General features: G+C 37.5%; 1 long non-coding RNA gene and 14 other non-coding genes across 64 annotated transcripts in view; all 15 read left to right on the forward strand.

The window, feature by feature from the left end:
• Positions 1-25,659, forward strand: part of LOC110551793 (uncharacterized) — a 68,054-nt gene that overhangs the window by 32,504 nt on the left and 9,891 nt on the right. For 24 of the 50 annotated variants that reach the window (XR_009593124.1, XR_009593128.1, XR_009593130.1 and 21 more), the window contains 19 exons: positions 937-1,020; positions 3,511-3,577; positions 5,483-5,552; positions 7,939-8,025; positions 8,531-9,408; positions 13,172-13,256; positions 13,874-13,961; positions 14,699-14,790; positions 15,519-15,603; positions 16,542-16,639; positions 17,157-17,328; positions 17,984-18,074; positions 19,149-19,234; positions 19,796-19,882; positions 20,662-20,747; positions 22,151-22,236; positions 22,798-22,884; positions 23,664-23,749; positions 25,145-25,230. This is a non-coding gene — a long non-coding RNA (uncharacterized LOC110551793). Of the gene's footprint in view, positions 1-936; positions 1,021-3,510; positions 3,578-5,482; positions 5,553-7,938; positions 8,026-8,530; positions 9,409-13,171; positions 13,257-13,873; positions 13,962-14,698; positions 14,791-15,518; positions 15,604-16,541; positions 16,640-17,156; positions 17,329-17,983; positions 18,075-19,148; positions 19,235-19,795; positions 19,883-20,661; positions 20,748-21,003; positions 21,178-21,390; positions 21,438-22,150; positions 22,237-22,797; positions 22,885-23,663; positions 23,750-24,005; positions 24,180-24,384; positions 24,432-25,144; positions 25,231-25,659 lie in introns of all 50 variants that reach the window. The other 26 variants (XR_009593083.1, XR_009593090.1, XR_009593095.1 and 23 more) reach the window with 18 other exon arrangements.
• On the forward strand, positions 8,814-8,888 carry LOC132655590 (small nucleolar RNA SNORD113/SNORD114 family). The gene has a single exon (XR_009593383.1). It is a non-coding gene; the product is annotated as a small nucleolar RNA SNORD113/SNORD114 family (small nucleolar RNA).
• On the forward strand, positions 12,839-12,910 carry LOC132655546 (small nucleolar RNA SNORD113/SNORD114 family). The gene has a single exon (XR_009593340.1). It is a non-coding gene; the product is annotated as a small nucleolar RNA SNORD113/SNORD114 family (small nucleolar RNA).
• On the forward strand, positions 13,620-13,691 carry LOC132655548 (small nucleolar RNA SNORD113/SNORD114 family). The gene has a single exon (XR_009593342.1). It is a non-coding gene; the product is annotated as a small nucleolar RNA SNORD113/SNORD114 family (small nucleolar RNA).
• On the forward strand, positions 14,265-14,336 carry LOC132655550 (small nucleolar RNA SNORD113/SNORD114 family). The gene has a single exon (XR_009593344.1). It is a non-coding gene; the product is annotated as a small nucleolar RNA SNORD113/SNORD114 family (small nucleolar RNA).
• Positions 15,071-15,142, forward strand: LOC132655589 (small nucleolar RNA SNORD113/SNORD114 family). Its single transcript, XR_009593382.1, has one exon. It is a non-coding gene; the product is annotated as a small nucleolar RNA SNORD113/SNORD114 family (small nucleolar RNA).
• LOC132655591 (small nucleolar RNA SNORD113/SNORD114 family) lies at positions 16,718-16,789 on the forward strand. The gene has a single exon (XR_009593384.1). It is a non-coding gene; the product is annotated as a small nucleolar RNA SNORD113/SNORD114 family (small nucleolar RNA).
• Positions 17,535-17,606, forward strand: LOC132655539 (small nucleolar RNA SNORD113/SNORD114 family). Its single transcript, XR_009593333.1, has one exon. It is a non-coding gene; the product is annotated as a small nucleolar RNA SNORD113/SNORD114 family (small nucleolar RNA).
• Positions 19,347-19,418, forward strand: LOC132655552 (small nucleolar RNA SNORD113/SNORD114 family). Its single transcript, XR_009593346.1, has one exon. It is a non-coding gene; the product is annotated as a small nucleolar RNA SNORD113/SNORD114 family (small nucleolar RNA).
• On the forward strand, positions 20,202-20,273 carry LOC132655544 (small nucleolar RNA SNORD113/SNORD114 family). Its single transcript, XR_009593338.1, has one exon. It is a non-coding gene; the product is annotated as a small nucleolar RNA SNORD113/SNORD114 family (small nucleolar RNA).
• Positions 21,020-21,089, forward strand: LOC132655541 (small nucleolar RNA SNORD113/SNORD114 family). The gene has a single exon (XR_009593335.1). It is a non-coding gene; the product is annotated as a small nucleolar RNA SNORD113/SNORD114 family (small nucleolar RNA).
• Positions 22,349-22,420, forward strand: LOC132655553 (small nucleolar RNA SNORD113/SNORD114 family). The gene has a single exon (XR_009593347.1). It is a non-coding gene; the product is annotated as a small nucleolar RNA SNORD113/SNORD114 family (small nucleolar RNA).
• On the forward strand, positions 23,204-23,275 carry LOC132655545 (small nucleolar RNA SNORD113/SNORD114 family). The gene has a single exon (XR_009593339.1). It is a non-coding gene; the product is annotated as a small nucleolar RNA SNORD113/SNORD114 family (small nucleolar RNA).
• Positions 24,022-24,091, forward strand: LOC132655542 (small nucleolar RNA SNORD113/SNORD114 family). Its single transcript, XR_009593336.1, has one exon. It is a non-coding gene; the product is annotated as a small nucleolar RNA SNORD113/SNORD114 family (small nucleolar RNA).
• On the forward strand, positions 25,343-25,414 carry LOC132655554 (small nucleolar RNA SNORD113/SNORD114 family). The gene has a single exon (XR_009593348.1). It is a non-coding gene; the product is annotated as a small nucleolar RNA SNORD113/SNORD114 family (small nucleolar RNA).

Genomic DNA, 25,659 nt, shown 5'->3' on the forward strand with positions numbered 1-25,659 from the left:
TGTTTTGTTTTGTTTTTAATTCAGCATTGGTGCACTAGTGGAAAACTTTACACCATCGACACCTGAAATCCATCGGAAGGCAGAGATTTTTCTTGGCCTTTCCAGTGGAGCATTTAGGCATTTACCTTATTAGTGTTCTGGTGCTGTTTTTATAGCTGTAAACTTTAAATTTTTCTGCTAAAAAAATTACCCTATGAGAAATTAAACACTCTAAGTAGTAAGTGAGTCAAACAAGGGCTAAGGAGATCACTGAGTCAGGCACTTGCCTTAAAATCTCCAGGACCTGGTTTCCATCCCCAGGGCATATTAAATTAAAAAAAAAAATTGATGTGATGGTGTGTACCTGTAATCCCAGTGCTGGGGAGGCAGGGGCAGGCAGAGGCTAGGCCTTGCTGCCTGAGCAGTTCCAGACCAATGAGAGACCTAACCACAAAAACAAGATGGTACCTTCAGAGCACTGGCACCCAACGTTGTCCTCCGGCACACACACACAAGAACACAACTTACATGAATGTGTACCTGCACATATGAGCACACTGTTTCCTAAGAAAGTTAAGCTTGGGCCGTCATAGAGGTTGTACCATATGGTAAATCTGTCACCTCCAATTTTGCACAAAGTTCAATGGAAATGACAACCTTGCCATTATGTATGTTGCTAACAAACACGCCAGATGTTCCTAATAATTAGAGTTATTTTTCTCGTTTTTACTGCTGGGTTCAGTGGTGTTCATTACATTATTTAAAATAAAAACTTAATGCAGGTTCATAAATATAAAGTGTTGTTCTCGCTCCTAAGTCCCATAGGGTGACAAATATAAAGGAATGGTCACTTCCCAAGTGGTCCGACCGGAACGGCTAATTGATCACCCACCTGCTGTTCCTTCTCAAAAGCCACGCGACACTAATTCACTTCAGTGTTTGCCTTTTACCCCCCAGAATGAGGATGGCTGGTCTGGCTCCACCACTGCATTGTGGGGAAGATCTTGCCTGTTCACAGCTAGATAAGGGGAAGACACTGAAGTAAGTGCCAGTCAATTCCGGGTTCTTGCCGGGAAAGGGTTGCTATCATGTCCATAGAATGGTTCCTAGGGAACAGGTTCAGAGGTGGCCAGGTGCTCACCAGTGATGATAGTGTTCTAATCAGGGTGGATTCACTTCCACACAAACCCAGGATAGAAAAGATGAGCGTATTTCAGCCATTTTCAGAATGTTTTAACGTGACTTGGGTCATAATGAACCTAGGCACTTCTGCATTGTATTGTATTTACAGTCTCCTCACTAAGGGAAGAATATAATGAAACACTGAATCTTCTCGTGAGATGGTAGTTCATTGTGCCGCCTTCAAAAATATAGCTATTAAGTGAAGGGGGCCCAGACACAGCTGTGTGAGTGACAGCGACTGATGGGGTGCCCAGAGGTGCATTCATTCAGATTCGCCATGTTGAGGCTCTCAGCAGAAAGGGCAGGCTGCAGCTCTGTGGGGTATGCACTGTCGAGATGTATTTGTATCTTCAAGTATCTTTCTTCCCCTAATTCGTGGATATTGATTATATTGTTAGTGAATCAATGAATGAGTCAAGAATAATGTGACTGACTAAAAGCCTAGCATAACGGGTCTGCATTTCTGATGAGCTGTCTGAATTCAGTGTCTTGCTTAAGCCTGGTCTGTGACTGTGAGGCCATGAGCGTGTGTGGGAAATGTGCTTCGGGGTTTTTCTCTTTTGCTGTGTGTCTTGTTACTCTTGTGTCAATCAGTGCATCAGTGCAAGGCAAAAGGCACTGCCTCATGTAGTTAGGGAAGGGGCTAACGCAGCAGAGACTGGTGTCCTCTTAGCTGTCCCCTCAGCATCGCTGTTGGGGTGAGTGCTGACACGCTTACAGCATGACTGTTTCAAAACGTACCATGAACCCTCTATAGCAAAGTTCCGTATCCAGCATGATATCAGAGTAGTGACACTAATATAAATAGGCACATCCATTAATAACAGCACAGGCATTCTAATAACACACTAACATGAAGGCCCTTCGATGAACAGCACAATTAACAGAACCTCAAAGACTAACAACTTTGAAACATGGGCGTCGTCAAAGCCCAAACGCTGAAACTGGGTGATTTCAACAGATCTCTTGCACGCACTAGTTTTCTTCTGAAAAGAATGTGGCACCATAGCATGCCTGAGAAACATAGATCACTTTATAATGAGTGGACGAGCACAAATGGAACTTAATGCTTTGGCCCATTTTCAGGAGGGTTCATGAAGATGGTTGCTGTTATTATAAGTAAGGAAAAGAGTAGCTCCCTGTCTGAATCCAGTATGGACAGGGGAGAATCATGGTGGTGTTTGCTTGTAAGTAATCCCAATACTTGTGAGGCGGGAGCAGGATGATTACTGTGAGTTCCAGCCTAGGCCCAACCATATAATGAGACTGTTTCCGAAAGGTAAAATGAAAAAGGAAATAAACACATGATGAATGAATGAATCCTTCTAACTCTTTGAACAGCTCCTTCTCTAAGAGTTGCACAGACCTCAATGTTCAGATTTCTCTTATGATGAGCAGCAAAGTCCGATTAGTTAAATTTTAACTTTTTTGGCCATTTTCCAAACTACATGCCATGCTGGCTTCCACACTGAATAAGTCTTGCTGGCATAGACCGGGCCAGCGCAAAATCGCAGGTGGCAGTAAAGATGTAAACAGCGAAACTCTGAGGTCTGTCTTCGAAAAGTGGCCTTGTGGTTCCAACAAGGAAGCCGGACTAGAGTCGACGGTCAGGATTCTTGGGTATTGGCCCAGGGATGATCAGTTTACGCATATATAGACTGATTTCTTTTTTTTTTTTTTTAATGAGAAATTGTTAAGGCATGAGAGACACAGTTGGGTCAATATTAAAACAGCTGGGAGTGTGGGCCCTCATGAAGCATCGCACAGACCATCATTGCCCATTTTTAAAACACTGAACCCCGGGAGGGATGTCCATGTAGATGGCAAAAGGACCACAAGTTCTGGGCTAACCTGAGCTACATACTGACCCTTTGTCTCCGCCCCGCCTCTCACTAAAAACAAAAGAAAGCCTCCAGACTATTTTGTCTTTAAATTAAAAAAAAAAAAAAAGGTCAGGTTTCATTTTATTTTCTGTTTTTATGATTTATTTTTTGATAAATGTGTGCTATGTGTACATTTTAGCTGAGTATACAGAATAGTCATTCTTTTTTTTTTTTTTTTTTCCCTTCTTCAAAAATATTCAATTGGAAAGGGATTATGCTCTGCCTCTGTGGTGGGAGCCATAGGCAGGTATGCACAATCTTGATCATTCTTGTTTCTAAGTGATGGATTGACCCTGGTTCAGTTTACCATTTAAAATGAATAGCTAGATAAATAAAAAGGTGACCTATTCTTGGGTCAATGAGAAAAATGGGAATTTACTTCATGAATATTTTAGTATCAAACTAGTGTCTTGTAAAATGATCTAAATCTAAATGGCTCATTATTTTAAAACTTGGTATTGTACAGCACAGAATCGAGACCCTAGCTGACTGAATTTCGCTCTGAGAAGAGGCATTTCCTGTTGCTGCTGCAGGTAAGATACTTTATGACTACAAACTATATCAAAGATGCCTGTCAATCAGGGCTGATTTCTTTGTAGTGCTTATTGAATTACTTAAGCCTAGCCATCTGCAGACTAATGATACAAATATGTTATGAAACTATTGCTATGAATCCCACCGGCATATATTACTCTTTTATTTGTGCACTGCAGTTTATTTAAAAGTTATCTTTTCACAGAATCTGAGGCTGCACATCCAATATGGCTGCTGCCATACACACATGGCTGCTTATATATAAAGTAATTAAAGTGAAGTGAAATGTAAAATTCAATTTCTCCGTTGCAGTGGCCACCTTTCAAGTACTCCGTATCTATCTCAGGTTATGGGGCGCTGTGTTGGAGATGCAGTTATTATCATGTTTGCATTATCCTGCCAAGTGCTATTGGGCAGCTCTGCACAGCCAAAGCAGCACACAGGAAGAGGAAAGAGAGACAGATGCAATGGCCATGAGGCAGGCATTCGAATTGATCCATCCATGGTTCACTGGAGGCCCCTGGAAAAAGAGGTCAGGGAAAGAGCTAAGCACTGAGAAAAGAACCTATAAGGAGACCTCAGCTCCAAACGAACTTATTGTTCTTGGCTGTTTCTTTAAAATTCATGAATATTTATTTTATTGCTGCCAGTGAGGCAAGGAATGGGTCAGTAAACAAAACTGTCTCTGAAAGAAAAAGAAAGAGGTCAAAGATTGCTTTATGGATCAGTGAGGAGTACCCTGGGGTGTCTGCACGGAGGACTTTGATTAAGCCCTGTAGCTCTGAGGTCCATTGTGAAAAATCCCATTTATTATCTCTTTGGGATATGAGCTTAATCCAGCAATCAAAAATAACATGGCTGTACTGTTGGTCTTCTGTGTACTAAAGCACTGTACAAATCAACCAAGAACCCTATAAATGAACACAAACAAATGGGTCATTCCTCTTCCAGAAAGGTATTTAATGCAACAAGAATCGTTACTAATATATTTATGAAGCATTGCATCCTAACCATGAATTAATCAAGGTCGATGTTGTGAGGCAAGTAACATTTGGAGAAGTATTTGTTGTTTTGAGATGTGTTGCATTTTTTTTACACCAAGGAAAGAACAAAATAGTTATTTAAGTTGCTTATTTACTAAATAAAATCCCAGTTGAAGAGGGCTTCCCTGTGAGTCTATGCTGACAGTATGTTCCAGGTGAGCAGGTGTGTGTCTGTTCAAATTTTCACTGTATCTCAATCCCAATCCTCAGTTTAATTTTTAAAATTAAATGAATTAATCTTTCTATTACTGAACCTATAATATAATCTGGCATTAATATATTGTCCTGTATCTGCGGAATCACCATTGGAGTAGCATTATTCTATCTAGAAAAAGTACATTATTATCTCTATTAGTGAAGCCAATGAGAATCTTGTATTAAGAAACATGTGAATTGTTACAGTACCTCATGACTCCAGAATATAGTGTGTTACCGTAATCTTTATGTTCCCATGTTTAAATTCATTTATATAATTAGATTAAAATATAATAAATGAAAGCAGCAAAGCGTTCTTCAATTACGAAAATAATGCCAAGTAGTCATTTGAACCTACAAATATCAAAGTTCAGAAATCCACAAGTCAATCTCCAGAGCTAGGACCCCTTAGCTGAGTATTTTGTGTGCTGTTTAAAATGGTGGCCCAAATTCTTATTAGGGTAAGAACTAAGTCTCCTGTTTATTTTCTTAAAAAGAATGTATTATAGCTTCATATAATCAGGGGGTAAAATAAAATGAAACAATGCAAGGGATGTTGAATGAAAAGTAATTGAGTATAATCTAACATAATTTATAACATAATTACTTATAATTGTTTATTATTGTTTATAATCTCTTCTTTTGACCTCTGTGTGTATTCTGAAGCTGAGTTACCTTTCTGTCTGCCTCATGAGGTCAATGGCCAGCCTAGGTTCTTGGGAGCACAGTAGGCCATGTAAGTACAGTTCATGGTCTTGTGTTACTCTGGCTGCTTTTTTTTTTTTATTGTTAAGTGAATTACAAATTACTCAAATATGACACCCATAGTTAATGACAGATACAACCTGTCATAGACACAGTTTATTAATATCTATAAGATTAAAATTGATGACCCATTGAATCAACAAAGTTCTAAAGCATGCTTAATAATATAATTTAATTACACATGTATATATATATATATATATATATATATATATATATAATCTTGTATTAATATTGCACAATATATTTGCATTGACAGCTATAAAGAGTTTCATAAATATAGACAAAACACATTATTTTCTCAATTACCAAGCCAACGTGCAGGCCAGTGAGGACCTTTTCTTATGTTACAGGTATATGGTTAATCCAGTCTAACATGACTCCAGACAAGGCAAATAAACTCGGCCCCTCACAGTTTTTCAATGATGTTTGTATTAATTTTCAAGGAAACAACCATCTTAAATTAGATGTAGGATTTCAGAAATCCACTAACTTCAGGATCGGGGTCCTATGTCCACAGCAGAAATCCTTAGAACCTGTGCTATTGGTCATAGGAAAGCTTGACTTGATATGAAGTCGTGGAAGATATTGTCTCGGGGGATGTAAAGCGAGTCTCCCACTTCCTCTGTGGGCTGTAGCTCTCGAAATACAATTAGGATTACGTAGACCCTCATTATTTTGCTCTCTTTTATCTTTCTCTGCACCAGGCAGGTACTGAACTATACCCTCAGTATATTACAAATTTTGTCATCAGTGAAACACAGAAAACAAAATGGAAATAAAAGGTGGGGGCTTTGAATAAGAAAATCGTGGGTTTTTAAAGTGTAAACTAAGGAATGCTGTTAGTCCAAAATCTGCTTGTGAGGGGCTAATCCATTTGGGCCTGGGAAGGGAATTTAGAGGTAGGCTTTGACGTTGTTCTGCATGTGATAATTATTATCTCCAGTTGACCAACGTGTGAAACTATATACTAACCTATTTGCAAATTAAGATAATGTTCTTTTTAAAGAACAAATAGTAAAATAGTAATTACTTTTGCAAATGTTTCTGAAGTGCTATGGTTCAGCATACAGAGGTGAAGCTCTTGACCCTTGTTGGTAAGCATGCAGTTAGACTTTTTAAGAGAAACTGAGGTGCTTCTGGCTGCGATGTAATGTCCAGATTTTCAGTCTATGGACAAGATGAAATGCAATTGAGCAAATGAAGATTAATGCATGCATAGACACAAAGGGAGGACATGGACACTAGGGAGATTGATGTGGAGTAAGAAAAAGAAGACTCAGGCTCTGTCAGCTTTGTGCATTGTTTTTGTGTCCCTTCCTCAGCCTGTCTCCTATTCCTTCCCGCCTCCCCACCCCCACTCCTTACATGCCTTTCTCTCTCCTTCTCTCCTTCTAAAGCATCCTCATTTTCCTCTCTCCATCTGATTCGTCCCTTCTTTTTTCTCTCCACTGTTCTTTTCTCTTTTCTTGTCTCCTGTAATCTTAAAAACAATCTCAAGGTGTACCCTCTTAATCCCTTTCTTAGGTTCACTTTCCTTTTGTCTCCCTCTGTGTTCTCTCTCCTCCTTCCCTTAATCCCTCACCTTATTCTTTCTCTATTCTATTCTCTCTCATTCTCGTATTCTCTTTCAAATCCTTGCTTACATTCCTCACTGACTCCTTTGTTTCTTTGTCATTCCCTCCTTTCTCCCCTCACTCTTGACTTCCCTTGGTTCCCCTCTGTAGCATTCCCTCCACTCCTGACTACCATCTTCTTTATTTCATGGTGCAGTCTTGCCTGGCTTCCAGTTTATCATTCTCCTGCCTCAGCCCTCTGGGCTCTCTGATTGTGTGAGCCATCACTTGTAGCTCTGCTTGGGATGTTTGTCTATAGGTAGATGCTGTTTTTTCTTCTGTGTTGTTAACTTGTGACTTTCTCAATTTCTTCTGAAATATGATATATGACAAAAGAGATGGATGAGCAAATATATACACAAGTAGGTCATCACTCAATGATTACACACACAGAATAATGGTTGCCATTGTCCTTGACCACGAAGACCTGTGGCATGATCCCTCAGGTTAAACTCATCCATATTTATCCTATTTCCTAAGGAAACACACACTGTTGTCCCATGGAGAACTACTATAAGAGACAAAAATAATTTCTCTTTTTAAATAGATTTAATTCTATTTGTTATTCAGGGAGTAAAAATTAACTGAGAAAAACTAGGCCCATTCTAACCTAATAATTCTCATCCTACTATCTATGTGTACTTAGTAAGACTTCATCTATAAAAAGGATAACCAGGATATAAAGGATATAAAAAGGAACCACAGTGGTTCCATTATCATAACCTATGTTTTATTTCCCAGAATGGACTCACAATGCCTGAATTAGTCAGTGTACAATGGCACAGTTTCTAAGGATTTCTGATGTGGACATAAGACCCCTAGCCTGAGGTTAGTGGATTTCTGAAATCCTACATCTAATTTAAGATACTTGTGGCTTGGTTTTTGTGATTTGTTGTTATGTGTTGAGCAGTTAGCCATTCAGTAAGTAAATATCCAGGTTATCCAGGTATCAGTCAGTGTATATGGCACAATGTAGAACTCTCGGTTATCCAGGTATCAGTCAGTGTATATGGCACAATGTAGAACTCTCGTCATGTATGTAATTTGTGCTTTCAGTTCTTAAAAAACACGTGAATCGGGAATGTTTCAACTCTCATTTGAGGTCACTAGATATGGGAACAATAAGTGACTATCAACATTGTCAATTTTTAAAACTTGATTTAAAAATTAAAAAAAATATCTACCACACACTGAACCAGATCCAAAGACTTAATCTTACTAAAGAAAACACATAGGTATACCATAGGTTTATATCTTCCTCCAGAAAAGGCTCTACAAAGTTTCCTTAAATGAGTTCATCAGGTGATCATCATCCTGTGTACTCATCCCACAGATCCAGTGGCTCCTGTCTGAATTTAAACACAGGCCCATGCTCATATACTCTATACCTTCCTTCTATGTTCACATGAAGCCACAAGACCTGTGTGAGTAATATTCCAAATTATTGCTCTTGCTTTGGTCAGTTCCATGCTCTATGTTACTATAGAGTATAAAATGTATCCAGCCAAGGATACCAGTGTAGGACAAAATAAAATCATTATTTCCCATTTGAACTGTTAATGAATGTATGTGTTTATCAACATGCATTCTGTTGCTGGAGAAGAGGAAGTGTAAAATGGGCCGATGATGACAGGGGTTTCGGGGTTATAAGTCACTGACGATGACTACATCACTGGAGGTCTGAGGTCCATAGCGTAAGATGTCTCAAAACCCCTCTCATGGTGCGCTTAAATGTTGGGCACGTGCAATATATATTAGGGATTAGAGTCACAAACTCTCATCATTTTATAGTTGATCATTGAATCGTGACATAAATAAACACCCAAATGCAGATAAGTTCTTTAGGGCATTGAGCAATTATGAAAAAAAAAATTTGACCACATATTAAGATACAGCAAAAATCTATTTAGAGTGAATTAGCTTAAAGGTTTATATCACCTTTATCCGAGGTGATCTATACAGTAAAATTAATGGCTTAAGTCTTTGTGATGGTCAAAGCCTTGATTTTAAACACTACTTGATTTTGTAAGAAAACTATTACAACAATTTGAATCTCAAACAACAAAAGGAAAAATGTCACAGTAATTGGACACACTCTTTATTATCTTTGCTGCTTTGTACTCCCTGGATGGACGCTGATTAACACATCATTTCCTGGATGAGAGGTCCATGGCTGCGCTATCCCTCTGTGTAAGGAGTTCAGCAACTGATGTAAGTCAAAGTTTTTGTCTTGTTTTCAGGGGCCTTGATAAGACACTGCTGTCTTGGTAGAGGCAGGCATAGGTTCCTATCAGGCCTATTGAGACGTTGTGGATCTAGTGCTAGGATTGAGGGATGAACATTCATGCAAGTATTTGTATTTACATGTTTACTCAAGTGAGACAAATGTGAAATATAAATACAAAGAGGGTAGGAGAAGGCAAGGGGCAATGTTGGATCAGTGCTGATCACTGATGATGTATGATCATCATCTTGTGTGGATCTTGACAATAGGTGTGAGAGTCTCAGGTCCACAGCAGAACACATGTAGTGTCCAGCTGTGGGATAGAAATTAGCAGTGATATAGTATGTCATCTTATATTCATTTGTTTTAGTTTTGGTTTTATAAGTAGACTAGTACAGAAGAAATAAGAAAGGGCATAGTAGTCTCATAGTATGAAAATAATGTCAGAGTATACTAATAGTACACACAAATTTCAGAAGTCCGTTACAAATAAGTTGACCAGATCCTTGTCCAGTTTTAAAATGATAGTCTCGTTCTTATAGTATGGACCCAAGTCTCATATTTATTTTCCCCAGAAGAAAGTTTCAGCTTTCATGCAATTAGATTAGCGAAGGATAAAACAAACAATACAAATATCATTGATTAAAATGTAATTATTTGCCCAATCTTTTTTTTTTCATCTGTATGTGATATTCTCAAACCAGGTTACCCTTCTTCCCTTGCCAGGAGGTCCATGGCTAGCCTTGGGCATTGGGCCTTGAGAACACAGGAGACTGTAAATATAGTTCATGTTATTGGATTAATATGATCAATTCTCCTTATTCTTAAATGAATTCCATATGACTCAAGAATGACACCCATGCTTAATGATAGATGTAACATTTCAAATTTTATTAATGTCTCTAAAATGAGGATGGATATGATGACACACTGAATGAGCAAAGATCCTTTATATAGCTTAAAGCCTATTTAAGAATATCAGTTGTAAGCTCTTATAAATCGAATTGGTTATCTAATTATTACAAAGCAATAAGGATTTCGGTAGACAAATGTAGAAATTAATGAAAATGTGTAGGGCTCTGGTGGCATGTGAATCATGGACTGTGACTACTGGTCACAGAGATCTACGTCTTAAGCCTGTGCTTTATACTTTGGCTTCTAGGTACAGATGTTAGGTACAGTCATGGATGTGTGTGTTAATCAATTTTCACTATATTTTTATGCCTCAGACTACTTAAGGAATCATTGCACAAATAGCCCCAAAAGCAAAGACAGTTGTTCTTCTTTGACAGTTAGGAAAATAAATACATGGCAGAAATTTTACAATTCTGCATAAAATACCTTACGTTGAGTGTCTGTTGATGTGATCAGTACCATGAGCAAGGGCAGCTCAGGAGAAGAGAACTTATTTAATCTTTAGCTTATGTTCATCAAGGAAAGTCAGGGAGGAATTCAAGGAAGGTAGAGACCTGGAGGTAGTTCCTGAAGCTGAGACCGTGGAGCAACTCAGCTTGTCCTTCAGAACTGTCTTGGTCTACTTTCTCATAGCCCTCAAGCATCTGTACCGAGTGCTGGGATCTGCAGTGGACCTGGCCCTCCTCCATCAATTATTCATCAAGGAAATGCAGCACAGACTGGCCTATAGGCCAGTCTTGTGGAAACATTTTCTTATTTTAAGTTTCTTCTTTCAAAATGACTCTAGCTTGTGTCACATTGACCAAAGATCTAACCAGGACAGTACCCTAAAGCCATATAAAGAAATGAACTGTCACCTTTTTTAAAACTCCAGCAAAAGTAACTGATATAACTGCTTGTTAGGATCTTCTACATGCTCAGCATTCTTAAGAAAAAACAGAAACAAAACCAAAAGGTTCCCGTAGAATTGAACTCCTTGTCAATTAGTGACATTGAAAGAGAAATGTAAAAATAATTGGATGCAGTGCTTACATTTTAATCTCTTCTGCTTTCTACGCTCAGAATGCATGTTTCCAAGGTTGTTTGCTTTCTTCTCTGTTCTCACGGTCCATGTGTCCAGAGCATATAGACTAATTTTTGTGTCATTTCTTGGTGCCTTCCAAAATGATATCTGCGTATGTACTGACTGATAAGTTCAGCATATCTGTCAGATAGGATACTGATTAGTCAGTATGTGTAAAAAAATAGCAATAGCTAAGGAAAGAGTGAAACATAATGTGATGAGAGGTGCATGAACAGCCGTGCAACGTTCTGGGGTCTTACTGCCAGGTCTTTCCCACTCACAGGGCTCTCCCCATTACTAGTAAAATGATTCAGTATTCAGTAAGCACACATGGGGATTAATAGAATAGATGAGGGTTACTGTTAGATTAGTGATTGCTCTGGGTGTCATCTTAGCCGTGGATCATTGCTACTGGTCCCAATTGTCTAAGGTCCTCACATTCATGACAGACACTAGGAATGAGCCTTTACAATCAGGCAAAAATATTAACAAAAAGTATATTAGTAAGGCACTTTCCAACTTAAATAATTTCAGGGTCCTGAGCTATGTCTCAGTAGATAAAAAGAATTTGATTGATGCTCTTGCATAGGACTCAAGTTGGGTTAAATTACCAATATGGCAGCTCACAAGTGCCTGTAAATAATACTCATAGGTTAAAGTAAAACAAATGGGAAAACAATTCTACAATCAATGTACTATTAATATATTTAAAATATATTGACCTAGGATTTCACATAAGGTAAAATTATAAGCAACTTTGTATAGCCAGACCTGTGTCTAGTGTTTGTATTCTTAATAGATACTTAGATGAGTGATAGGAGACAGTAAAGCAAGCAAGAAGATTACATGAATGAATGAACAAAAAAAGGTCAGTTTTTTGTGTAGCCAGACCTGTGTCTAGTGTTTTTATTCTTAATACATACTTAGATGAGTGATAGGAGACAGTAAGGCAAGCAAGAAGATTACATGAATGAATGAACAAAAAAAGGTCAGGTTTTTTTTCTGATTTCTTCTGTTTTGTAATCTTAGAATGGATTCTGCTCCCAAGATGATTTTCACATTCTCTCAGTCATGACCCTCATAATGAGCTGTTTCAAATTGTAATATAGAAATAGTGTAATTACATTTTGTATTCTAATGTTGCACTTAAAGTGTGTTTACTGTATTAATAAGAGCGCTTTAGAGCAATTTAGGAAGAACAGTAGTGGCAGATTTTGTATGTTTGAAACACAAGGCTTAATAAAGTTGTGTCATATTAAGGATTTGTGATGAAAAGGTCTTTATCATTCCAAAAGAAACTGAGGAACATTGAAGGATACTTAAGGATCTTGTCCTTAGTTCCTTTTTTTTTTTTATTGACTCAAAATTCTCTCAGTAGTACTTGTGATCAGTGGCTCAATAAATGTGCTTAAATTGGTAGGGAAGAGAATGGCTGATGTTGGATCAATGATGACCGTGGGTGCTGTATGAGTCATAGATTATGACTACAAGTCTTGCAGTCTGAGGTTCACATCATAATATATCTACTGTATACTATGGTCTTATTGACAGATGTTAGGAATAGTCTTTTACAATTAGATATAAGTAGAAATACATTTGGAAGTAAATTTTTAATTAAGACATAATTCCAGAGCAATGATGCTAAGCATATATATATGAACACTTAGACGAGGGATATAAAAGAGAATGAGCAAGAGAAGCAGACAGAATACATGGATAAGTAAGAAAAATGTTGATCTTTTTATAATTTCTTTTCTGCTTTATACTCTTAGAATGGATACCCCAAGCTGATGGACACATTCCTCCTTAGTCCTGAGGTTTGAGAGACACTGTTTGTGTATGCAGGATAGAGACTGTGTGAGTATAGTCTGTGCTCTGGGGTTGATCTATGTCGCTTTTTGTGACTGTGCCTGTATTGATACAGGACTACTTAACATCCAGGAAGAGCAGCTATCAACATTGCTATGGCATGTGTTTAACATGCCACAATGTTTAACACAATTTTGCCAAATTAAGAACGTGTAATGAGAAATATACTCATCACTGAAAAAGATCCTGTAGAGGTTTAAAGTATACTCAAGGATCTTATCCTTAGTTTTTTTGTTTTTTTTTTGTTTTTTTTTTTGTTTTTTGTGTGTGATTCAAAATTACCTTAATGGTACTGGTGATCAATTGAACAATAAATGTACCGAACTTAGCAGAGAAGAGGAGGGGTGATGTTGGATCCATGATGACTGCGGGTGCTGTATGAGTCTATGATTGTGACTACAGGTCTAGGAGTCTGAGGTTCACATCACAACTCTCTAGTGTCTACCCATGATCATAGGGACAGATGGGAGGAATGGTCACAGCTATGACCATTTGTTTTCTCCACCACGTAGGGATAAGAAGTAGGCAAGAGAAGTAGGGAGAATGTATGGATAAGAGAACAGAGTATCACTCGTTTTATGACCTCTCCTGCTCTACACTTTCAGAAAAGATGCCCCGCAAGCTGATTTCGTACAGTCTCACTTGGAAATGAACCTCGCGATCTAGCCTTTGTGTTTGTAGGATAGATATTGTGTGAGTATTGTTAGTGTTCATACCTTGGTTTAGGTTGCCCATTGTATTGATGGAACACACGTAGAATATGGAAGCACAGTCTTGCTGATGGGGTAAACATGCAAGTGTGTGAAACATAATGCTTAACAAAATTTGCCAAATTAAGATTGTATAATAAGAAATACTCAACAGGAGGAAAGATCGTGCAGGAGGTCTTAATTATACTTGAGGATCATGCTGTTAGATTTTAGTGATTCATAATTATCTCAATAGTATGAGTAATTATTCAAGAACACATAGCAATTAAGAGAAAAGAGATGATGTTAGATCAGTGATGACTGGTGGTGGCATATGATTCATGGATCACGACTACCGGTCTAGGAGTCTGAGGTGTACATCATAATATGTAACTTACACCCCCAACTCTGGTAGTTATGAGTACTAATCTATTCTTACATTTAGTTTAAAACATTAATACAAATTTATAGCATATATTCCAATAAAGATGTCACTTCATAGGAAGAATATTAATAATAGACACCAATGCATGTTTGAGGAGTCTGTATGAGTCATAATTAAAGGCAATGTTCATGGTTTTTTTGTTTTCAGAGCCATGGCTATTTGTTTTCTTATGAAGTACACCTGTTAGTATAATATAGACATGGACAAGAAGAAAGAAATAAGACAAAGAAATAGAGGCCATGGATGAGTGAACAGACTATAAATCTTTTTATTGTTTCTTTTCCTTACACTCTCAGAATGGATTTCCCCCCCCCCAAGTTGATTTACATATCCTGTCTTCATTATAAGCTTCATGATCAGTTCCTTGGAATCATAATATAGACACTCTGTGAGTATAGTCAATATTCTTTAGTTGATTCATTTTGGTTTTGTGGCTGTGCATGTACTGATAGAATAAAGAAAACACTTATCATCTGAGGAGACCATCCATCCCCAAAGGGTTAACACGACATGTGGATGAAACACAGTGTTTCACAAAATTTCCCAGATTAAGAATGTGTACCAAAAGAGATTCTAATTATGCCGAAAGATGCTGGGGCTTTTTGTCCTTAGATCTTGTCAGTTATAATCATCTCAGCAAAGTCCATAGAGAAGGATAGGGCTGAGATTGGAAAAATAATGAGCACTGTTTGCACATGAGTCATGGGTCATGATCACACATCTGGGTGTCTGAGTTCAGTGTTATTACATGTATAGCTTATACCTGTATGTGTTCGGACATAGATGTTAAAGAGAGGTGGGAAGTGATGTTATTTTATTTCAATTGAACACTTTAAATATTGTTCAGTTGTTTTCTGAGCAGGAGATAATTCCACAGTAAGAGTCCTAAAACTACATAACAAACACAGTAGTTAATTCAGAATGAATGATTGAGGCTGCCAAATAAAATAATAGGATGCTTGGTAGGTCACAGCCATAGCTATTTGTTTCTCGCAGAGAACATATTATATTGTAAAATACACTTAAATGAGTGATTAAAAGAAAGTGTCACGGAATGCAGGGGTCTATAAACAGAATGTGAGTTGTTTTATAATCTCTTCTGCTTTCTACTCTCAGAATGAATAACCCCAAGCTGACCTGTGCATTCTCCCTTGATCTGAGCTTCACAGTCTGCTCATTGTGTTTGTAGAATTGATTCCATGTAAGTATATTCAGCTCTCGTGTCTTGTTTTGCCTTGCTTCTAAACACTGTTCTCTGCATTGACCAAACCCTAGTTATCACTTGGAAGAATAATTACAGAGAGTGCTTAATGTGAAATGTGGGAGACCACAATATTTGGCAAATTTTTCCTATGTCAAGAATGTATAATGTCAGAGTTACTTGATATATGTCTGATGTAAGCTGAAGAATAATGTCCTTAGATTATTTTGTGATTCACAATTATCTCAGTAATCATTTGGAAATTATTAGGGAATTTGGAGGTGATGTTGAATTAGTGATGACCACTGAGGTCATGTCATTTGTGGATTATGACCACAGGTCTGGAGTCCTCTGGACCATATCATTAAATACTAGTTTAAAGTCTTTTCGTCAGTGACAAATATTAGAAATAACCTACAGTTAGATAAAATAAATTTCAAAGGCATTTTCTAATCAAGACTTAATTTCACAAGACTATTAAAACATATACCAAACATAATACTTCATTCAGATGTGATGGCTGATGATGCCACGTGAATTAAAATTATAGGCAATGTTCCCGGTAGAGTCAGAATAAAGGCCGTTTGTTTTCTCAATGAGAGCATTGTAGTGCAATTCATATAAAAAGAGAGTAGTAAGACGAGCAAGCAGAGAGTATGAATGAGTGGATAGAATGCCAATCTTTTCATATTCTCTTCTGCTTTTTTTTTTCCAGAATGGACTTTCCCTAAGTCGATTTACAAATTATCATTTTCATGTGAGCATAGACACAGTGGGAGGATAGTCAACATGCCTGTGCTGTGTCATGATTTCTTTTAGTGACAGTTCATGTATTGATTTAAAGAACCACACTAATCATTTGAGAAGAACAGCCCTTGCCAGAGGGTTAATATGGCACACGGGTATACACAATGATGAAATGTTTTTTTTTTTCCTAGATAATTAATGGTGTGCAATAAAAAGGACACTAATCATGGCAAAAAAAAAAATCTTTGGAAATCTTCAGTTTATTCAAGGATCTTCTCCTTAGATCTTTGTGAGTCATAGTTATCTCAGTAGTGGTAGTGTTCATCGGGTCATAAACTAAATCAATAGGAAAGTGGAGGGCTGATGTTGGATTAACGATGGCCGCTGATGCCCCATGAGTCATGGGTTGTGAATACAGTTCTGAGAGTCTGGGATCTATAGAATTAAATACTCTGTATATACCCATCATCTTAATGACAAATTGAGGAGTTTACTTTTACCATTAAAGAAAATGTTAGTACAATTAAATTGGAAGCCATTTTTTCAGTCGATGTAATTTTACAGCAAGCGTCCTAAAAATGTACACCAAGCAGTTTTTCCTCTGGACTTGATGCCTGAGGATGCCATGGCACATCCCCTAAAACTATAGTCAATGTTCTTGTTAGGTTCAGTGCCGTGGCTGTTTGTTTTCTCAAAAACCAAACATTGTAATGTTACGTAGAAGAGTGATAAGGAGAGGGCTAGTTGAAAGTAGGCACAAAGTGAACATTAGTGATTCCATGTTCTCTTCTGCTTTGTGGTCTTAGAGTCGATAGCCCTCACCCGAAGTGTATATTCTTCCTTGGCTGTGAGAGTCCTAAGATAGACACAGTTGTCTGTAGTCAGTGTTCATGCCATGGTTTTGCTTACTTTGAATGACTACACACAACTATTGTTGAAATGCTACTCGTCCTCTGGAAGACCCACCTTGCTCAAATGGTAGGTAAAGCTTCTGTAGAAAACAATATTTAACACCATTTTCCAAATTAATAATTTTTAATGAACCAAATGGTAGCAGAAGAAAAGGCCCTGTAGATTGTTGATGTATACTCAAGGATATTTTTGTGCTTCATAATTATCTTAATAGCACTATTGACTGATTGCTCTATAGCTATATATATGTTAATAGAGGATGTGGATGATGTTGGATCAATGATGACCATGGGTGGCATATGATTCGTGGATCATGACTACATGTCTGGACGTCTGAGGTCCACATCATAAAATATTTAGATTATATATGAAATCCTAGCAGCAGATAAAAATGATAGTCCACTTTTGCAATTAGATAAAAAAATGAAAAAAGTTGGAAAGGCATGTTTAAATTTGATGTGACCCCACAGGACGAGTACCAATCAAATATACTAAAACAAAGTAGTTTTACTGACAGTACATCTGAGATTGCTAAATGATCTAAAATTATAGCCAATGTTCTTAGTAGGGTCAGAGTCCCAGCTATTTGTTTTGTTCAGAAGAATAAGATATAGTCTAATGTACACGTAGATAAAAGGGGAAAGAGAAGCAGAGAGAATTCATGGAAGGAGTGAGCCCGGCGTCCATGGTTTTTGTAATTTCTTCTGCTTTGTACTCCCAGAATGGATACCCCTCCCCCAGGCTGATTTTTACACTGGCTTTTGGTTGTGATCTTCTTGATCAGCTGCTTGTGTTTGTAGTATAGATACAGTGTAAGTATCGTCACTCTTCTTGTGTTAGTTTTGTTTGCAAAGTAGTTCATTGTATTGACAAATAACTACCAGCTTAAAGAAGCAACTATCCCTAAAGGGTTAATCAAACACAAGGCTTATCAAACACAAAAATTTTGAGAAATTAACAATATGTAACAAAAGAGATACTCATCATGCTAAAAGTTCCGAGAAGGTCTGAAATATACTCAAAGATCTTGTCCTTGTATTTTTTAACTCATAATAATTTCAATAATACTAGCGATCAACACAAATAAAATAAGAGAGAAGAGGAGGGCAGGTGTTTGATCAATAATGACCACTTCCTGTGTATCAGACACGGATCATGACTACCTTGGTTAGGGATACTTCCAAAGACTGTTTATTCTATTGATAACATCCTTGTTATTAAACTGGAAGATCAATCAACCTTGTCCAAATAGTAAATACGGCATTTATATAAAAGAAAATTTTTGCCAAATTAAAAATATATGATTAACAAAAAAAGTTCCCGTAAAGGGCTGAATTCTCCTAAGAATCTTTTCTTTGGGTTTTTGAGGATCATAGTTATGTCAATATTACCAGTAATCCATCGCTCAACAAGCATTTAGAATTTTATAGGGAAGAGAGGCCTGATTAATTTTTTTTTTATTTATTATCACCATTGATGGTGTATGTCTGATGTCCTCTGAATAATTATCTAGCTTTTACCCAGAACCCTGACAGAAGATATGTGTGGTAGCTTCTTTCTACAATTAGATAAAAATATTAGTAAAACCAAATTGGTAGAGCTTTTAGTAATTGAGAAGTATCTCCACAGGCCAGAGTAATACCAACATAGACTACACAAAGTCAAGTTTATTCTGATAGCACTATTGATGGTGCCTTGCAAACAATAATTAAAGCGCATGCTCCTTTGCATCAGAACAACAGCCATTTGAATTCTCAAGAACACATGGTAGTATGAACCACACTTAGAGGAGGGCTGAGGAAAGAAGCGAGATAAAGCAGATTGAATGCACAGATGACTAAACACAGCGTCACTCGCTGTAATCTCATCTTCTTTGTACTCTTCAGGATGGATACCGCCATGTGATTTGCACATTCTCCATTGGTCCTGTGCTTTGTGATCAGCACTTGGGTTCATAATATGTATATACAGTGTGAGTACAGTCAGTATTGTTGTGTTGATTTAGAGTCGGAAGGGCTGGTTCTGTATCGATGGGGCCTGCTTAGCAAAATACGTAAAATAATAAAGAAGTGCAGGGCTGATGTTGGATCTGTGATGACCAGTGGTGCAGTATGAGTCGTGGAACATGACTACAGGTCTCAGAGTCTGAGGTCCTCATCATAAAATAGCACACACATATGATCTGATGGACACAAGTTAGCAACAGAATAATTATAAAATTGGATCAAATACAAATTAAATTAAGCCTTTCCAAATTCAAATCATAACTTCACAGCAAAATACTAAGTATCTATGCCAAGCATAGAAGTCCATTCATATTCTTGATGTAGGATAATGTGTAAACTAAAATCCTTGGCAATATTCTGGGTGCAGCCACGCCCATGGCCATTCGTTTTCCTAGGAAGAACACATCATACAGTACTGAACACTTACATGAGTGATGAGAAGAGGGGCTAGCACAGGGAAGCACAGTGCCTGGATGAGCAGACAGAATGTCAACCTTTGAATATTCTCTTCTGCTTTGCACTCTCAGAATGGATTCCCGCCAGCTGATTTTCTAAGTTGTCCTTTTGTTGAGAGCTTCGTGATCTGCCACTTATGTTCACAGACTAGAAACCGAGTGAGTATAGTCAGTGGTCCTGTATTGGTTTCAGTTGCTTCTAAAATTGCTCTCTGTGCTAATGACATAATCGCTCTCTAGAAAAGCAAGGATGGCCAAATGGTGACCATCACAGGTAGATAAAACACAATGTTTCACAAAACTGTGCTCAGTTAATAATGTGTGACAAAAAGATTCTGAGTGTGACAAATGTTCCTGTATAGGTCTAAACTATACTCAAGGATCCTTTCTTTAAATTTTTGTGATTCATAATTACCTCAGTGACCTATCATCACTGAATAAACATGTATAAATCAATAGAGAGGAGGAGGTCTGATGTTGGATCTGTGATGACCCGTGGTGCCGTATGAGCTGTGGATCATGACTACAGGTCTGGGAGACTGAGGTCCACATCAGAAGTTGTGTATCATACACCAATGCTCTTTGCAACAGATGGTTAAGAATAGTTGACTTTAACAATTAGATAAAACATAACATGAAAGTCATCAATAATGCGTTTTCTAGTCAAGACATAACCATACAAAGAGAGTACCAATGGTATATGGTAATTCAATCAGAGTTGAGTATTTAGGATGCCACATGCACTAAAATGATAGGCCATATTCTATGTAGCGTCAGAGCCATTACTGTTACCTTAAAAAAAACCCACACACGCTCAAAATGTGATATTGTATTCTTAAATGTAGTAAGAGGAGAGGGATCCTGCAAGCAGACAGAATGCATGATTGTGTTTATCCAGTGTCAATCTGTTTATAATCCCTCCTGCTTTATACTCTTAGAATGGATATCCCCATGCTGATTTCTCCATCCTTCCCTGGCCTTGAACTTTATGATCAGGTCTTTGAGTTGATAATATGGACACAGTGTAAGTATGCTCACTGTTCATTTGTGTAGCTTTTAGTGGCTGTCTCTGTATTGATAAAGAACTATTTGTCATCTGAGAATACCAAAAGGAGCCAAAGGTTTAACAAAATATGTTTCAAATATAAAATTTTGCCTTTTTGGGCAAAATCTTGATGATCTTTGAGGTATCCTCAGATATCCTTTTATATTTTTGTGATTCATAATTATCTCAATAGTATTTGTGATCAATTTCATGATAAATACTTTTAAATTACTAGGAAGAAGGGCTGATGTTGGATCGGTGATGACCAGTGGTGGTGTATGATTCATGGATCATGACTAATTCTGGGAGCCTGAGGTCCACATCATAAAAGATCTAGTATATACTTATGACCTTAGTGATGGATGTTAGGAACAGTATGCTTTTACAATCAGATAAAAACATAAACAAGGTAAACAGTTAGATTTTTTCCAATCATGACATTATTCCATAGCAAGAATACTAAAAATACATAGCAAACAGTGTTAAACATTCGTATTTTATGACACAGGTGGCTACAGAAACTAAAATTAATGGCAGTATTCTTACCATGCTTAGAGAATGGCCTTGCTTTCTAAAACAAAAAAACAAAAAACCCCCACATAATAGTGTATTGTATACTTAGGTGAGTGATAAAATGGAAAGGAAAGGCCAACAGGCAGAAATCATGAGGTAAGAAGACAGAACATCAATCTTTTTATAGTCTCTGCTGCTTTCTTCTTTTTAGACTGTATACCCCACCCAATTCTTGCCTTCTTGGTCATGGGCTTTCTGAGCCACTCTGTATTTCCATAGAGACCTGAGTGTAGCCAATATGCATGCCTTTGTTTGGGATACTTCCACAGATAATTTATTTTATTGATAACTCTCTTGTTATTGAACTGGAAGAGCAATCAACCTTGTCCAAGCAGTAAATGTGGTATCTATATGAAAGAAAATGTTTAACAATGTTTTCCCAAATTATGAATGTATGATTAACGAAATACTAAATAGATCCTGTAAAGGGCTGAATTACCCTAAGAATCTTGTCTTTGGGTTTTTGAGGATCATAGTTATTTCAATATTTCCAATAATACATCACTCAACAAGCAAATTGGTAGAGCTTTTAGTAATTGAGAAGTATCTCCACAGGCCAGAGTAATACATATAGTAAACCAAAGTCAAGTTTATTCTGATAGCAATATTGATGGTGCCTTGCAAACAATAATTAAAGCGCATGCTCCTTTGCATCAGAACAACAGCCATTTGAATTCTCAAGAACACATGGTAGTATGAACCACACTTAGAGGAGGGCTGAGGAAAGAAGCGAGATAAAGCAGATTGAATGCACAGATGACTAAACACAGCGTCACTCGCTGTAATCTCATCTTCTTTGTACTCTTCAGGATGGATACCCCCATGTGATTTGCACATTCTCCATTGGTCCTGTGCTTTGTGATCAGCACTTGGGTTCACAATATGTATATACAGTGTGAGTACAGTCAGTGTTGTTGTGTTGATTTAGAGTCTGAAGGGCTGGTTCTGTATGGATGGGGCCTGCTTAGCAAAATACGTAAAATAATAAAGAAGTGCAGGGCTGATGTTGGATCTGTGATGACCAGTGGTGCAGTATGAGTCGTGGAACATGACTACAGGTCTCAGAGTCTGAGGTCCTCATCATAAAATAGCACACACATATGATCTGATGGACACAAGTTAGCAACAGAATAATTATAAAATTGGATCAAATACAAATTAAATTAAGCCTTTCCAAATTCAAATCATAACTTCACAGCAAAATACTAAGTATCTATGCCAAGCATAGAAGTCCATTCATATTCTTGATGTAGGATAATGTGTAAACTAAAATCCTTGGCAATATTCTGGGTGCAGCCACGCCCATGGCCATTCGTTTTCCTAGGAAGAACACATCATACAGTACTGAACACTTACATGAGTGATGAGAAGAGGGGCTAGCACAGGGAAGCACAGTGCCTGGATGAGCAGACAGAATGTCAACCTTTGAATATTCTCTTCTGCTTTGCACTCTCAGAATGGATTCCCGCCAGCTGATTTTCTAAGTTGTCCTTTTGTTGAGAGCTTCGTGATCTGCCACTTATGTTCACAGACTAGAAACCGAGTGAGTATAGTCAGTGGTCCTGTATTGGTTTCAGTTGCTTCTAAAATTGCTCTCTGTGCTAATGACATAATCGCTCTCTAGAAAAGCAAGGATGGCCAAATGGTGACCATCACAGGTAGATAAAACACAATGTTTCACAAAACTGTGCTCAGTTAATAATGTGTGACAAAAAGATTCTGAGTGTGACAAATGTTCCTGTATAGGTCTAAACTATACTCAAGGATCCTTTCTTTAAATTTTTGTGATTCATAATTACCTCAGTGACCTATCATCACTGAATAAACATGTATAAATCAATAGAGAGGAGGAGGTCTGATGTTGGATCTGTGATGACCCGTGGTGCCGTATGAGCTGTGGATCATGACTACAGGTCTGGGAGACTGAGGTCCACATCAGAAGTTGTGTATCATACACCAATGCTCTTTGCAACAGATGGTTAAGAATAGTTGACTTTAACAATTAGATAAAACATAACATGAAAGTCATCAATAATGCGTTTTCTAGTCAAGACATAACCATACAAAGAGAGTACCAATGGTATATGGTAATTCAATCAGAGTTGAGTATTTAGGATGCCACATGCACTAAAATGATAGGCCATATTCTATGTAGCGTCAGAGCCATTACTGTTACCTTAAAAAAAACCCACACACGCTCAAAATGTGATATTGTATTCTTAAATGTAGTAAGAGGAGAGGGATCCTGCAAGCAGACAGAATGCATGATTGTGTTTATCCAGTGTCAATCTGTTTATAATCCATCCTGCTTTATACTCTTAGAATGGATATCCCCATGCTGATTTCTCCATCCTTCCCTGGCCTTGAACTTTATGATCAGGTCTTTGAGTTGATAATATGGACACAGTGTAAGTATGCTCACTGTTCATTTGTGTAGCTTTTAGTGGCTGTCTCTGTATTGATAAAGAACTATTTGTCATCTGAGAATACCAAAAGGAGCCAAAGGTTTAACAAAATATGTTTCAAATATAAAATTTTGCCTTTTTGGGCAAAATCTTGATGATCTTTGAGGTATCCTCAGATATCCTTTTATATTTTTGTGATTCATAATTATCTCAATAGTATTTGTGATCAATTTCATGATAAATACTTTTAAATTACTAGGAAGAAGGGCTGATGTTGGATCGGTGATGACCAGTGGTGGTGTATGATTCATGGATCATGACTAATTCTGGGAGCCTGAGGTCCACATCATAAAAGATCTAGTATATACTTATGACCTTAGTGATGGATGTTAGGAACAGTATGCTTTTACAATCAGATAAAAACATAAACAAGGTAAACAGTTAGATTTTTTCCAATCATGACATTATTCCATAGCAAGAATACTAAAAATACATAGCAAACAGTGTTAAACATTCGTATTTTATGACACAGGTGGCTACAGAAACTAAAATTAATGGCAGTATTCTTACCATGCTTAGAGAATGGCCTTGCTTTCTAAAACAAAAAAACCCCACATAATAGTGTATTGTATACTTAGGTGAGTGATAAAATGGAAAGGAAAGGCCAACAGGCAGAAATCATGAGGTAAGAAGACAGAACATCAATCTTTTTATAGTCTCTGCTGCTTTCTTCTTTTTAGACTGTATACCCCACCCAATTCTTGCCTTCTTGGTCATGGGCTTTCTGAGCCACTCTGTATTTCCATAGAGACCTGAGTGTAGCCAATATGCATGCCTTTGTTTGGGATACTTCCACAGATAATTTATTTTATTGATAACTCTCTTGTTATTCAACTGGAAGAGCAATCAACCTTGTCCAAGCAGTAAATGTGGTATCTATATGAAAGAAAATGTTTAACAATGTTTTCCCAAATTATGAATGTATGATTAACGAAATACTAAATAGATCCTGTAAAGGGCTGAATTACCCTAAGAATCTTGTCTTTGGGTTTTTGAGGATCATAGTTATTTCAATATTTCTAATAATACATCACTCAACAAGCAAATTGGTAGAGCTTTTAGTAATTGAGAAGTATCTCCACAGGCCAGAGTAATACATATAGTAAACCAAAGTCAAGTTTATTCTGATAGCAATATTGATGGTGCCTTGCAAACAATAATTAAAGCGCATGCTCCTTTGCATCAGAACAACAGCCATTTGAATTCTCAAGAACACATGGTAGTATGAACCACACTTAGAGGAGGGCTGAGGAAAGAAGCGAGATAAAGCAGATTGAATGCACAGATGACTAAACACAGCGTCACTCGCTGTAATCTCATCTTCTTTGTACTCTTCAGGATGGATACCCCCATGTGATTTGCACATTCTCCATTGGTCCTGTGCTTTGTGATCAGCACTTGGGTTCACAATATGTATATACAGTGTGAGTACAGTCAGTGTTGTTGTGTTGATTTAGAGTCTGAAGGGCTGGTTCTGTATGGATGGGGCCTGCTTAGCAAAATACGTAAAATAATAAAGAAGTGCAGGGCTGATGTTGGATCTGTGATGACCAGTGGTGCAGTATGAGTCGTGGAACATGACTACAGGTCTCAGAGTCTGAGGTCCTCATCATAAAATAGCACACACATATGATCTGATGGACACAAGTTAGCAACAGAATAATTATAAAATTGGATCAAATACAAATTAAATTAAGCCTTTCCAAATTCAAATCATAACTTCACAGCAAAATACTAAGTATCTATGCCAAGCATAGAAGTCCATTCATATTCTTGATGTAGGATAATGTGTAAACTAAAATCCTTGGCAATATTCTGGGTGCAGCCACGCCCATGGCCATTCGTTTTCCTAG

The sequence above is a fragment of the Meriones unguiculatus genome, chromosome 7 (genome assembly GCF_030254825.1).
Source record: "Meriones unguiculatus strain TT.TT164.6M chromosome 7, Bangor_MerUng_6.1, whole genome shotgun sequence".
Lineage (NCBI taxonomy): Eukaryota > Metazoa > Chordata > Mammalia > Rodentia > Muridae > Meriones > Meriones unguiculatus.